This window comes from Eretmochelys imbricata, chromosome 2, assembly GCF_965152235.1.
Source record: "Eretmochelys imbricata isolate rEreImb1 chromosome 2, rEreImb1.hap1, whole genome shotgun sequence".
Taxonomy (NCBI): Eukaryota; Metazoa; Chordata; order Testudines; family Cheloniidae; genus Eretmochelys; species Eretmochelys imbricata.
Genome location: NC_135573.1, coordinates 238,031,521 through 238,046,381, shown reverse-complemented (window position 1 = coordinate 238,046,381; position 14,861 = coordinate 238,031,521).

The following is a 14,861-nucleotide window of genomic DNA, read 5'->3' as shown; positions in this document are numbered from 1 at the left end:
GCTGAACAACCCCAGGGACTCAGACCTCCGCCCAAAGAATACCATGGAGTGGTGAGCAAACTGAGGCAGGGCCATACATTTAGTGTTTTGTATGATGATTTTGCTTCTATGCTTTAACCCTTTTATGCTCTTTAAACTTAATCATGTAGTTTGTGCAAAGTGTATTTGTGCCAACTGCTTCACAAAACCTGTGTGCCCCTGAGAGAGTTCGACTCTAAATTAGAAGCGTCAAACCTGTGGGCTGGAGTTCTGGGGAAGGGGTGTATTTGAGTAACTGAGGTGTCACAGCAGTCACTGTTGGTCCTAGGGCCCAGCACAGATGGGTTCAGGAGCTCGACTTCCAAAAAGGGGCAGCACACTCAGAGTTGGTGCCCAGGAAACATGCCAGAGAGGCCAAGAGAGGAACCAGTGCCACAGCCTGCTGAGGCTCAAGAAGCTTTACGTAGCCCAGAGGCTCCAGAGCCCACAGGGTTGGATTCCCCTCACCGCAGTCCCTGGAGGCGGTCGGGAGGAGTGCTCGCTAAGATCTGTGACAATAATGCAGAGCAAATAGATGCATATGTGAAGGGTTTTCAAAAAGTCATTTAGGCCTAAATTTTCCAGGAGGCCACTGATCTGGAGTGTCTCAAGTTGAGGGCCTAAAAAATGAAGTACTCCAGTGGCCATTTGTGAAAGCTTAAGCCTTTAGCACCTCACGACTCGGAAAAAGACAGTTTGAATGACCTCATTAAGGTGTTGCCCATCCTGCTTCTTCATTGTGGGGCCTTGGAAAGTAAGAGGTGTGGCTCTGCAGCTACTCCCCAAGGTGCGGAAAGGTGACCTTTTCAACAACAAGTGTATTGAATAGGAACAGAGTGACTGAAGCTAAACCAAGGTCCTGTCTGTCTGCATAGACGCTACATATCACATGGCAATTCTTAAATGTGTATGGATTTGTTCTGATGCCCTTTCAACACTCATCTTATTGAGCAGTGTGCTGGGTTGTCCAGCTTAGTTCCAGAGGTGGCAGCATTTCATTACACAGATAACACACCAAGGGCTCAGTTCTGCAGGTCTTACTGAAGCGAAACTCCCACGGATGTCAACATAATTTGTATTAAAAAGTTACTGCTGTGGTCTGGTAGCTGCCAGACACCAAACACATTTACCTTAATTGACAATTCTGGAAATCTATTGCCTCAACCAGTGTGTGTTTGCAAAACGCATTCTGGCACTTCTTGAAAATGTAGTGCTAACAATTTGCACTGGTGCATCTAACCCCAAATATTTTCACATCTAGAGGACCAATGGGAGTGCTGACTGAGTGAAGGCAGCAGAATTGGGCATGGGAGGCCAAATCCTTTAGTGCTTATTCAGTTATTAATCAGTCTTTGCGCAGGCAAAACTCCTACTGCATTTCAATGGGAGTTTTGCCTGAGTAAGGACTAATTAATAACAGAGAAGAGACTCCATGATTTGGCCCATTAACTTAAATGTATTTCCTGAGTAAAGACCTCATATTTGCCCCACAGCTTGTAATGCTCTTGGGATCTTATGGTATGAAAGTCACTACATAAATGTAAACTATTATCACTTACTATTACTAACACACTAAAACCCAAAGTAATATATTTCCCCCAAAGCTTTACCTAAACAATATTGTCCCAGTAGCTCAATCACCAGAATTGTGGGGATCATTCATGAAAGGGTGACTGATGGTTTCTGTCATAATTGAATCCTGACCTTTCCTGATTAGAGTTTTCTGGAAACTCTAATCAGCAACTGTCAGTCTTCCTGAGGCCTTCCTACAGCTCCCTGGCTAGACTGGCCTGCAGATACAGTGACCATGGCAACACATACCTTTAAGGGCACTCACAGGTTAAGAATAGAACATTATATTTTTTCCAACTCCATTGTTTTTATAAAGTGCTTATATTTAATATACATCAAAGGTATTTATGGCTTCACCTCTTCAGAGATGGAAAATTGAGAGGGGTACGTGGCACAGACAATGGCAATCCTGACTGATGATCTGTTGTACATTCCCAATGCTGAAGTTATTTTCATTCAATGATACGCTATGGGTGGCCTCTTTGTTCTACTCCATCATTTTGATACATGTGCCAAATTCCTGTGTCTGACAGATGTGAAGAGGTAACTTGCATGATCTTATGCTTGCTTTTGACTATCTAGCTTTAAAAATGTAGCAAAACTTTATAGAACAAGCAGCATGACTCAGTGTTTCTGGATTTCAAAATATTTGGGGTTAGATGTGCTAATGATTTGCTCTGGAACTACATTTTCAAGGCCTGCCAGAACACTTTTCACCAAGCGCACACTGAGATGGGCGAGGCAATAGATATCCAGTCCTGTCAATTATACTAACTGACTGCATTTGCAAAAAGAACAGGAGTACTCGTGGCAACCTAGAGACTAACAAATGTATTTGAGCATAAGCTTTCGTGAGCTACAGCTCACTTCATCGGATGCATGCAGTGAGCTGTAGCTCACAAAAGCTTATGATCAAATACATTTGTTAGTCTCTAAGGTGCCACAAGCACTCCTGTTCTTTTTGCGGCTACAGACTAACAGGGCTGCTACTCTCATGACTGCATTTGGTGTCTGGCAGCCACCAGATCTCAGATGGCTGAACAGATTTAGTTATAAAAACATTACAAACAATAAAACAGCAATTAAATAAAATATACAATATTGTTATGAATAAACTGTTTTGTAGGCTGGCTGGAGCAAAGAACACGTCCACTCCATGCAGAAATCACAGCTCATATTTAAAACCAGAATATATTTAGGGCCCAGTTCTGCCTGGCCTGTCCAGTTGCACTGGAGGAATAGGGCTTATGGAGCCATTTTCCCTCACATAAGACACCAGCACAGGGGCAACCCCAGTTTGCTTTCAGGGAGCAGGCAGAGCAAGGGGTGCTGCTGGAAACACTGTACTGGATAGGAGTGTTGGCTAACTTTTTCAAATGTCCCAGGCACTCCCTCATCCAGCATCAGCAGAGACATAGGCGCCGACTCCATGGGTTGGAGCACCCACAGGAAAAAATGGTGGGTGCTGAGCACCCACCGGCAGCCCCCCTGGGGGAAGGGAAAGGAGTGAGAATATGGCATGCTCAGGGGAGGGGGCAAAATTCGGGTAGGAACAGACAGGGTGGGGTTGGGGCAGGAACACAGGGTGGGGACTTGGGGGAAGGAGTGGAGTGGGGGCAGGGCACGGGGCAGATCCACGGGCCAAGCACGCCCTAGCACATTGGAAAGTCGGCACCTGTGAGCAGAGACATTTGTTCTAATTCTCCTCTTGCATTGGTTTTACACCAGTGTGACTCCTGATCTTAGCAGAATGACTCCTGTTTTACACTGGTTTAAGCAAGATCAGAATCCAGTCCTACTTGCTTTCTAAATACCTTGAGGCAATGACTCTTGCTTGGGTAGTGTGCCTCTCCCCTTCCCCAGCATACTGCAATGGATTGGCAGTTTTGACTCCTGACTGTCTGCCAGTGACATTTATTTATTGTATATATTTTTAGTATGACATTGGGTACAACAGTAAATGTCAATGGCACCGAATATAAGTACTGGGAAATAACCTATTTCGACAGTACATGTCTTGGCTGTGTCTTGAGTTTTATTTTCTGTAAGTGCCTTGGTATTTATCTTGTAGCATGAGACTATTATGCACTCACAATGTTCTGTTTCATTCACCTTATCTCTTAAGTACAACCCTTTATTTATAGAAGGAATCTTTGTGGTTTGTCTGGAATCTAGAGATTTTTTTTAAAGAGAAAGCACTGTGTTTCATATCTGAAGGGTATTTACTCAACTTACTGCACAGCTGGCTTTCGCTGGTCAACTCCTATTAAAGCTAATGAGAGTTATGCATCTAAAAAGCTTTATGTAGCAAGCTGAGACTTTACATATGCCCTTCTTCATTTTCAAACTAAACTGATTCATAATATTGAAAACACAGAGAGGAGAAGGGGGGTTCTTTAATGATTTTGCTTGAACAAATACAACCCTACTATTCTTGCATGCTTAATGATCATGCTTTTCCTGAAGCGAGTCCTAGACATATTTTAGTAGGCTTTTTAAATGTCTTAATACCCATCTGAACAAATATACTATAAAATCATGAATGGTGTGGTAAAATGAATAGAGAAGTGTTACTTAATTTTTCACACAATACAAAAACCAGTGGCCACCTGATGAAATTAATAAACAGCAGGTTTAATACAAACAAGAGGGAGTACTTTTTCACACAATGCACATTTAATCTGTGGAACTCATTGCCATGGGATGTTGTGATGTCAAACAGAATAACTGGGTTCAAAAAAGAACTGGATAAGTTCATGGAGGATAGGTCCCTCAAAGACTATTAGCTAAAATGGTCAGGGTTGCAACCCCATGCTGGGGGAGACCAAACTCTGACTACCGGAAGACGGATGACTCACTCTGTAATTGCCCTGTTCTGTATTCTCCCTCTGCAGCTGTGTTATGGGCTACTCTCCGAGACAGGCTACTGGGCAACATTGACCAGTATGATCCAATATGGCAGCTCTTATGGTTTTTTATAGTGGACTTTCCTGATGCCTAGATTACCCACTAGTGGGTAAGTTAGAAATGCTAATAAGTTAGATCCGATCTGCTGAGAAGAAAAGTTGCTGTTTGTAAACTTTTTGTTCATGTTTGTGAGGGAGTTTAATTCTTCTGGGACATGCCTGGCAGGGAGTTAGACTAGATGACCCATGTGGTCCCTTCTAACCCTATGGTTCTATGATTCTATGCTGGAATGGCAGCCCTGGAGACTCAAGGCCTCCATGTATCCACAGAACAGGGACAGCATACTGGGCAGCCATTTGGGCTTCCTTGTATGCCGCCACAGTAGAGCTCCCTTTTTCAATTGCCAAATAGAAAAAGGAGAGGAAGGGGAGAAAAAACTGAAACATCCTCAGCTCTCATTTGTTCATCAAAGACAGCGAACATTTTTGAGAATTTTTTTTCCCCAAAAAATATATTTACCATTTTTCTATGAGCTCTGCACCCCACCTGCAACATGTCCCCAGCCTGGCTGGAAAAGGATCCTGGAACACAAAAATATGAGGCTTTCAAATTTTGGTAACATTTTGTGAAAATGGTCTGAATTCAGAGAGGGGAGAACTTTGAATTTTTGTGGGGTCATTTTCTCAAAACTAGCTCTGAAGTGACTGGTTGCAACTGCTGGCTTCTTGGCAGATGAGAGAGGTCCACCATGGTGTGGGCATACTGTACATAAAAGTAGCAGGCCTGATTCATCTTATACCCAGTTATTAGCTGCTTCTTGACTGCTTGCAGTACTCATGATGAGCTTAGTGGGACTCCTGCCTTCTTTCTGGACAGTTGTGATCCATTTTCTGCTGCAGTCCCCCTTTAAGTTTCATCTCCTCTCACTTACTTTTGCATAAATTAAGGGTAACCCCACTGAAGTTTGTGCTACTCAGCTATAAAAACAGGTGTAACCCCTTGGGGTTTAGAGAGCATGGCCCCTTTAAATCTTTTTCCTATTGGGGAGAGGGAGCAGTGAGAGAAAGAAGGGAAACTTCAGGGGGTGACTCTGGAGCCCCAGGAGAAGAGGGATGCAGCAAGGAGGCCCTGGACAAAGTGAAGGAGAGAGAACCTGCCTGAAGCCTGGGAAGGACAGGGTGGCTGATCGGGGACACCCCAGGGCAGGAGCCAGGAGGAGCACTGTGCCGGGGGGGAATCGCCCGAGAAGGACAGGCCGGAGCTGGACCCAGTATCACTGCTGCCCAGAGCTGCATGGGACTGAGTACTGGGGCTTGTGACTCTGGGAATAAGGAGGGAGGCTGCTAGTTAGTTAAGTGGGGAGGTTGTTGCTCTGTGTGGCTTTGCAGAGAGCGGCAGAAGAGGGCACTGGAGGGGTTGTTGGGGAAAGTTCACTGGCGCTGAAGACGACCAGGAGCACCCAAGACTCACCATTGAACTGGAACTTTGCTCAGGACTCCTGAGCAATGTGTCTGCACACAGAGTTCATCTCCCCTTTCAGACTGTGCTACCACTGGGTCTGTGGGGCTTTGGTTTCGATGCAACCCTGTTCTACTGCTCCCCCTACATTTCCCCTTGTTGTTTTTCTCCTCTCATCCCTCTGTAAATAAATATCTCCCTTTGTTATATCTATTGTACTTTTTTTGCGGGGGTGTGTGTTCACTCTGGGGGGTTTAGAACAGGTGCCCCTGGGGTGGAGGGAATTTTTTCTGCTGCATTCCTGCGCGTGCCATCTCTTAGCCAGAGCTGCCTGCAGAGCAGACTGCAGAGCAGACTCCATCTTGGCCACGAGGGTGCTAAAGTTACACTCAGTGGCCCGTACGGGGACTTTGCAGTACACGCACGCACGCACGCACACCTACCGCTGTGCACCCTGGGCTCTCCTTCACAGAGCAAAGAAACTCCTGAGTGACTTTCATCTCACTTTAAAAAAAAAAAAAAATGGAGAAGGGATTACTAGAATCCCAGGAACCAAAGCTGTGCTGGTGGCAGGGTTTCCAGAAGAGATGGAACCAAATGAAATTGAGGAGAGCCTAGATGCAGCTGAAATACTGGGGAGAGTGAAGGTCTACCGCGAAGTGAAGGGCATGGTGCACTATGTACTCACTCCAAGGAAGCAGATCTTGATAAAGTGCCCAAAGAGATGCAAGGAGGCGGTATCCCCTGGACAATTCTGGGGGCAGAGCAGTCCCCTACTAGTGTTCCTGTGTCACTTGAGGTGGATTCTTTAGCGCAGAAATTGCAAGCTCTGATGGTGGATGAGAAGAGAGGAATTAATTTTGGCATTAGGAGGGTCTCCAACACCCGCAGCACCCAGCCTGGTGGGATGGGCCAAATAGCTGGGAAACGCTCTCAAAGATGCATTGAAGCCGGCATATGAAAGTGCTCCATACAAGCGGTTACGTTCTTTCTCGGGTGTCACCTGTACCCTCGGGGGAGGATGATTATGAGACCTGGAGGGATTTTACAATGCCACTTTTCCAAGAGTGGGAATGCTCTGATGCTGAGAAGCGGAAACGTGTGCTTGAAAGTCTTAGGGGACCTGCCATGTGAATTGTCCGAGCCCTGAAAGACTCCCAACCAGCTGCCACAGTGCAAGACTATTTAACTGCTCTTGGGTGCTACTGATAGCAGTGAAGACCTGTATTATCATTTCCGCCATACCTATCAGGAGCCCCAAGAACGATTGTCGGATTTCATCAGGAGACTGGAGGATTTGCTACAACAGGTGGTGGGGATGCCCTCCTTCCACACTAAGTGCATTGATTCCGCTAGGTTGGACCAGATCCTTCGGGGAACCCAACAAGATGGGTTGATGTTGTGACTACTGCAGCTGAGGGAGTAGGCCCCACACCCACCCCCGTTTCACAAGCTCATTCGAGAGATACGTGAAGAGGAGGAGCGATTGTTGCAAGTGGACACAGTGGTGCAGCCAAAAAAGGCAGGGAGTCACACCACCACAGTGCTTGGAGAGATGGTAGAGGCCCCATCAGTGGCAGCGGCACTGAGAGATTTGACCCGAGAAGTGACCATGGTGAAGGCTCAGAGACATACTGTGCCATCCTCAAGAGGGGAGAGTAGCAGGAGGGCTGATAGCCGGTGAGGAGGTTTCTGTTACAACTGTGGGAGAGATGATCACTATGCCTTGGCCTGCCAAAACAAGACAGATCATGCAAGGGTATCTCAGAGATTGCAGGAAACCATTAGGGAGCTTCAGGGAAATGCCAACGGGGCTTGGAGAAGGAGCAACCCAAGATCCTGAAATCCCAAGGCTCCCCAGAAAAAAACACAAACAGGGGTTACCCAGATGGGCTGGTAGGCCTCCAGGTTATAGTACCCATTCGTATAGAAGGACAATTGTGTGAGGCATTGCTGGACAGCAGATCACAGGTCACCATACTTTATGAATCTTACCACCGAGAACACCTGCAGCATTTGCCCTTGCGTCCCCTGTCTGGATTGACAGTCAGGGGCAGGAGTCACAGCCAATTCCCCAATCTGGGATATATCCTGTTAAATGTCCAGTTTCCAAAGAACATTGCGGGGGTAAACCAGGAAATAGAAACATCTGCACTGGTCTGTCCAGATCCAAAGGGAAGAGAGTATGCACCTTTAATCCTAGGGACAAATGCAAACCTGTTCCAGAGATTGGCATGGAAATGCCGTGAAATGGCAGGGAACAACTATCTGCAGGAGCTGCCAATGCACGCTTTATGTAAAGCAGCAAACCAGCAAGCGAGGGGCCCCCCTTCCCAAGAGGAGACCAAAGCCAGACCTTTTGGGAGGGATAGTTTCCAGTTTGGGGATTCCCCTATTCCAGCTGAGCGGAAGGACCGCCTTTGTGAGAAGTTAGTCAAGAAAGAGGCTGTTTTGTCTATGCACGAGTGGGATGTTGTGTGTGCACATGGTGTGGAGCCTTATATCCAAATGCAGGATGGTTGGCCTTTTCGAGAGAGGTCAAGACAATTAGCCTCCACTGATGTTGAAGATGTGAGGCAGCACCTACAGGAACTGGTTCAAGCAGGTATCATTGAGGAATCCAGGAGCCTCTACACGTCGCCGATCGTTGTAGTACGAAAGAAAAGTGGAAAGGTCCGCATGTGCGTCGACTATCGCACTCTGAACCGGCGAACGATCCCTGACCAATACACAATGCTCTGGGTGGATGAAGCCTTGGATAGCCTAAATGGTAGCTGCTGGTTCTCTGTCCTTGACCTTCGCAGTGGATACTATCAAGTGCCCATGGCACCAGAGGACCGGGAAAAGACAGCTTTCATCTGCCCCTTGGGGTTTTACCAATTTAATCAGATGCCGCAGGGAGTATCTAAAGCCCCAGCCGCGTTTCAATGACTCATGGGGCGGATGGTAGGGGACATGCACCTATTAGAGTGTCTGGTGTACTTGGATGACGTTGTAGTGTTCGGGCACACTTTAGAAGAACACAAGACTCGGCTGTGCAAAGTCCTGGATCATATGGAACAGGCTGGCCTCGAGTTATCCTTAGACAAGTGCATCTTCTGCAAGACATCCGTGCAGTATGTGTGACACATAGTGTCTGCAGATGGTATAGCTACAGACCCAGAGAAGGTGAAGGTGGTAACCACCTGACTGAGGCCCACGACTCTAAAGGAATTACAGTAGTTTCTGGGATTCTGTGGCTATTACCACAGGTTCATAAAGAATTTTTCGCACATCGTACATGCACTCACAGAGTTCACCAAGGGATACCCCCCCACAAATAAGAAGGGGAACCCACCTCAGCATCAATTCTTTAACGTGGGTACACCTTTTGGAAAGTAGTGGACTGCTGAGTGGGAAGAAGCGTTCCATTAAATCATTCAACAGCTCACTCAAGCACCTGTTTTTGTGTACGCTGATCCCACCCAGACATATGAACTTCATGTCGATGCAAGCTACACTGGTTTAGGCACTGTCCTTTATCAAGAGCATGAGGGCAAACTCCAACCAGTAGCATCTGCAAGTCGAGGTCTCTCACCACCTGAGAAAAACTACCCTGCTTATCAAGTGGAGTTCCTGGCATTGAAATGGGCCATCACAGAAAGGTTCCATGACTACCTCTATGGGGCCAAGTTCACTGTAAAAAATGGTAATAACCCTTTGACATACATCAAGACAACAGCAAAATTATCCATAGCAGGGCACCGGTGGTTAGCAGCACTTTCTGCCTATGATTTCACTCTGCAGTATTGACCCGGTCCAACAAACATGGATGCAGTGCCTTGTCTCGGCGGCCCTCACTCTAAAGATTTATCACCCAATGATCAGATAAATGTGGGGACTCCTGAATTGAGAGCTTTATGCCAATGGGTATCCATTGTGGAGGAAAACAGCCACTTAAACCCAGATGCCCTCGAATTCACGACTCAAGGATCCATCATCTTGCCTCCATGTTCGGTGGTGTCACCTCAGCCAATACCCGACAGCCAGCCTAGACGTTCCTCTAGGGAAGGGAAGCGCAGGTGTGTGCTGACATATGATTGTTTAGGGGAACCCAGTGACCTACAGATCTCTGGGGTGCCACAAGGGGCGAGTTGCCTCATGGGAAACCTGTTCCACCCCTTGGGGTCCTGTGGAATGGATAATAGAAATGCTCCTGATGAATGGGGGCCCTGGGTCTCCTGCTGGGGATCCATGATGTAGAGTTGCCCACCTTGATGGGGACATCAAGGATTATTTCTTTTGTGGGGGAGGGGGTGGGAGAGTAACCCCTTGGGGTTTAGAGAGCATGGCCCCTTTAAATCTTTTTCCTTTTGGGGAGGGGGAGCAGTAAGAGAAAGGAGGGAAACTCTGGAGCCCCAGGACAGAAGGGCTGCAGCAGGGAGGCCCTGGACAAAGTGAAGGAGAGAGAACCTGCCTGAAGCCTGGGAAGAACAGGGCGGCCGATCGGGGACACCCCAGGACAGGAGCCAGGAGGAGCACTGTGCCAGGGGGGAATTGCCCGAGAAGGACAGGCCGGAGCTGGACCCAGTATCACTGCTGCCCAGAGCTGCATGGGGCTGTGAGTACTGGGGCTTGTGACTCTGCATTGGGAATAAGGAGGGAGGCTGCTAGTTAGTTAAGTGGGGAGGTTATCACTCTATGTGGCTTTGCAGAGAGCGGCAGAAGAGGGCACCAGAGGGGTTGTTGGGGAAAGTTCACTGGCGCCGAAGATGACCAGGAGCACCCAAGACTCACCATTGAACTGGAACTTTGCTCAGGACTCCTGAACTCTGTGTGCAGACACATTGCTCAGTGTCTGCCCTGTCAGACTGTGCTACCACTGGGCCTGTGGGGCCTTGGTTTGGATGCAACCCTGTTCTACTGCTCCCCCTACATTTCTCCTTGTTGTTTTTTTCTCCTCTCATCCCTCTGTAAATAAATATCTCCCTTTGTTATATCTATTGTACTTTTCCTGTGGGGGTGTGTGTTCACTCTGGGGGGTTTAGAACAGGTGCCCCTGGGGTGGAGGGAATTTTTTCTGCTGCATTCCTGCGCCCGCCGTCTCTTAGCCAGAGCTGCCTGCAGAGCAGACTCCATCTTGGCCACAAAGGCGCTGAAATTACACAGGATTAATGAAAGGAGACTCAAACTGGAATTTGCGTATACTTTGCGTATAATTTGCGTTTCACTCATTTTGCACAGCCACACTATGTTACGCTATGTGTATATGCCTTTTCTAACTGATGTACCCAACTCCTCATTTACACTACCTCTGAATTTTGCCCCCTGGCACTAAAGAGAACGGCTTTCAGACATATATTTCTACCAACGCCTGTAAGTATTAAAAATCTTTCTTGGCTACTCAGGGGAAAAGTCATCACAGTAAATGTCCTTAATAAGGAATTCAGGCCGTTTCTGGTTGGTCTTTAATTAGGCAAATGGGCTGATAGTTCTGTCCTGTTGAGATGTTAAAGGTCCCTTTGTTTTAGAGGTCACAGCCAGATCTGAGGATGTCTGTTGCTCACCTTTAGGATATGGAAAAGGGCTGAGCCATGGGAGGATCTGATGCTGGCAGCCCTGCAGATGGAGCTACAGTACAGTATGTTGTCAGCATTGCTGTTCCTGCTCAAGCCTGCTTACTCCAGCTATGATGCTATCAGCATTCTTTGTCGGAGTCTGTCTGAGTGATGGATGACTAATGAAGTAGGGCTACAACTGTCTGGGAGAAAGAAGGACTGCTCATTTCACTCATGTCACAGTCCTAATTGAGAATGTCTGACAGAATCTGGACTGCACCATGTATGGGCACCAAGCACACAGACAGCGTGATTCCAAGATTGTTGTGATTTTTCCTAATCGCCTCTTACAGCACGAAAAACAAAAACCTCTGAGGTTTATGTTGGTTTTTTTTTGGGCGGGGGGAGAGGGAAGGGAAAACATTAAAAGCCTCACAAAGGCTTTATGAAGTACTATGTGATTCATTTCATAAGCATTTTCTCCAAGCAGAGAAAGGTGCACACCCTGTCCAAAGTGAAAAGCTTGTCACTGCGTAAGTAAAACACAGTGACAGAGACCCCGCCATTGTACTAACTAGTGAGACCTATGGCTCTCTGTATCTACCCTTTGAGAGGCATCAAGACATTTTCCAACTTATTTGCTTTTCAGCATCTAGCTTAGTATGATCAAATCAGTCCAAAAGCACTAAATACACCACAGATGTGATATGGAGCTGGCTGACAGGAATGCAGGTTTTTAACAAACCTGACCATTTTGAATTCACTCGTCCTGTCTTTTGTGATTTTGCTGCCAAATTTTTCTTCTGTGGTAACCAATTATTGTCTGGTTCAAATTACATGTGCAAGAGACCTGGGGCCTGATTTTATACCCACTTTGCACAGGTAGAAATATCTCCTCAAGATGCGAGGTGGTGGACAATGAGGTCTGAAATATGTAATTTTGGAATCTGCACCTTTTTAATGTTGATGTTACTTAAATCTGTCTGCCTTCTGTGACATGCTACCGGAGTTGGGATCTCTCAAAAATGTATAGTACCTGGATGTACCCTCCCACTGCACCTGTGAAGAGGAGCAGTACAGAACACATTCTGACTAAGTCTCATATAAATTATTTACGAACTGTGTATTTTGAAATGCATGCTGATCTGAAGTAATCCTATGTTAAATCAAGCTCAAAAAGACACTAGAAAGCTGTCAAGAATTCCCTTCAGTGTTTGAGCTGTCGATCTGCCCATTCTGAATTGACTGAACCAATGGGTATATCTACATGGCATCTGGGAGCAAGCCTGGGTCCACGCTGTGCTGGTGAGGCTCACACTAGCATGCTGAAAATAACTGTTTAGATGTTGCTTTGTCACTGCAGCTCAGGCTCTCAAACCAGGCTCGGGGGTGGCTTGAGCACAAATCTGTGGACCTGGGCAGGGAGGCTCACTTCCAGATGCAGTGTATACTTACTCCAATGAGGCCCTGAGGATAGTTGAGATTCCTTTCCATTGTGGGGAGCCAGGAGGTATCCTACAATGACTTTTAATCTTCTGCCAAATCAGTGAACCCTTCGTGAGACAGGAACGTTCAAGATCACTGTCTGGGGGAGATACTGTGGGTAGTATAATGTAAACTGAGCAACAGGTCTGGACTTATTAAACCGCTTTCGCTACCAAGCCACATCACCCACTGAGTACCTAGCTAAGCATCCTGAATGTGCTATTTCTGCTGGCAAGGGCACAGTAGATTAAAGCCACTTCCTTGGCCCTACTGTTGCTTTTCTCAAGTAAAATCTGACTTTGTAATGCTCTTTTTAAAAGTACCAGCCCACTAAGGGAATTGTATCTTGGCAAGTCATTCATGTCTAATGAGATGGTCCTGGCACTGTATTCACTATTTAATGAAAAGTCCACCTGTCTTTTATCCCATTGGCCTTTAATGTAATGCATAATAGTTCAAAGGAAACCTATGAACTTGGAACTTGTTCATACCTGTAACAGGCCAGATTCTGGGTCATGCCAGAGATGCAACCCAGGGGGATGTAATGGTAGCTTTAAGCCACTGGCACTGTACTGGACCTCGGGTACAACTTAAAACAGTTTCAGAGCTGTTTTAAGGCATACTCAGAAGCAAGCGTGCCCAAGGGGCCATTCCAGTACCTGGGGATTGCTGGAGCACAGGGGTGCAGCTCACACTGAAAGGGAGGGCAAGAGGTTGTGATGTAGAATCACTCTGCCAGCTCTCTGCTCTCAGGGATCACTTCTGCTCAGGAGGACTCCTGAGGGCGCTGACTAAACCAGCTTTCTATCTGTTTTGCACGTATGCCATTTTAACAGCATTTGACCTCACTCTACTAATTCCTCTCCCCTAGAGCCACTTCTAAGAGTTCAAACTTCTGAGTAGATTCACACAAGCGGTCCTACCATCATCAGTGGAGGAGTGACCAAGTGAGGAGAGGAAAGTAGTCACAAAAGCAACAAACAGGAAGGTGCAAGAAAATATGAGTTAGAGCAAGTCTCCACCCTATTTTAACTTACACGTTCTGAACCCACGTCCAGCTTCTCAGCAGCACATAAGTTCCACCAGCTTACGTCCCCCTAAGTGGGTGTAATAGGTCTAGGAGAGTCTCAGTGAGTGTAAGGAGGACTAAGCTAGTGTAAAAGGGGGCAAATTCTGCTCTGATTTACACCCTGACTTCATTGGAGCAGAATGTAACCCAAAGAGTCCCACTTACTGCACTTTATGCATCTCCTTTTAGGCTCTGTCTACACCACAAGTTGGGGTGTAATTCCCCAGCTCATGTACCCATACTCACACTAGCCCCCCCCCATCTAGCTCTCCCAATGGGTAAGGCAGCAGAACTGGGCTCCGAGGCTCTGCCTGCACAACGAGGTAGGGGTGTGATTCCCCAGCTCGTGTGCATATACTCCTGGTAGCTCGCGAGCGAGCCTGAGACTCAGTGGCAGGGCAGGCAGCCGTAGCCGAAGCATTGCTTAGCCACGCTGAGTACAAAACCAGCGGGTACGTCCTTGCCTGTGCCTGCATTGCTGCCGCCCATGCAACCATGGCCAGGCTCCTGTGTCTACCTGCGCTCGCTCTCACCGAGCTGCCGTTCACTGGAGTATGCAAGCAGGGGCATCATGCCCCTAGCTGGTAGTGTAGGCATAGCCTCAGCACCCAATTCTGCCACCTTACCCATTGGGCCAACCTGCAGAGGAAAGTATTACTCAGCATGAAGAAAGGTGGCAGACTCAGCAAGTCTAAGGGAATGTAAAGCTGGAACAAAATATATGTTGTGGGAGTTGGATAGAGGCATAAGTTACACAAATTAGATTCCCTCTAGCCTGACTTAGCCTCACCTCCCAATCTGGCTCATATGTTCGG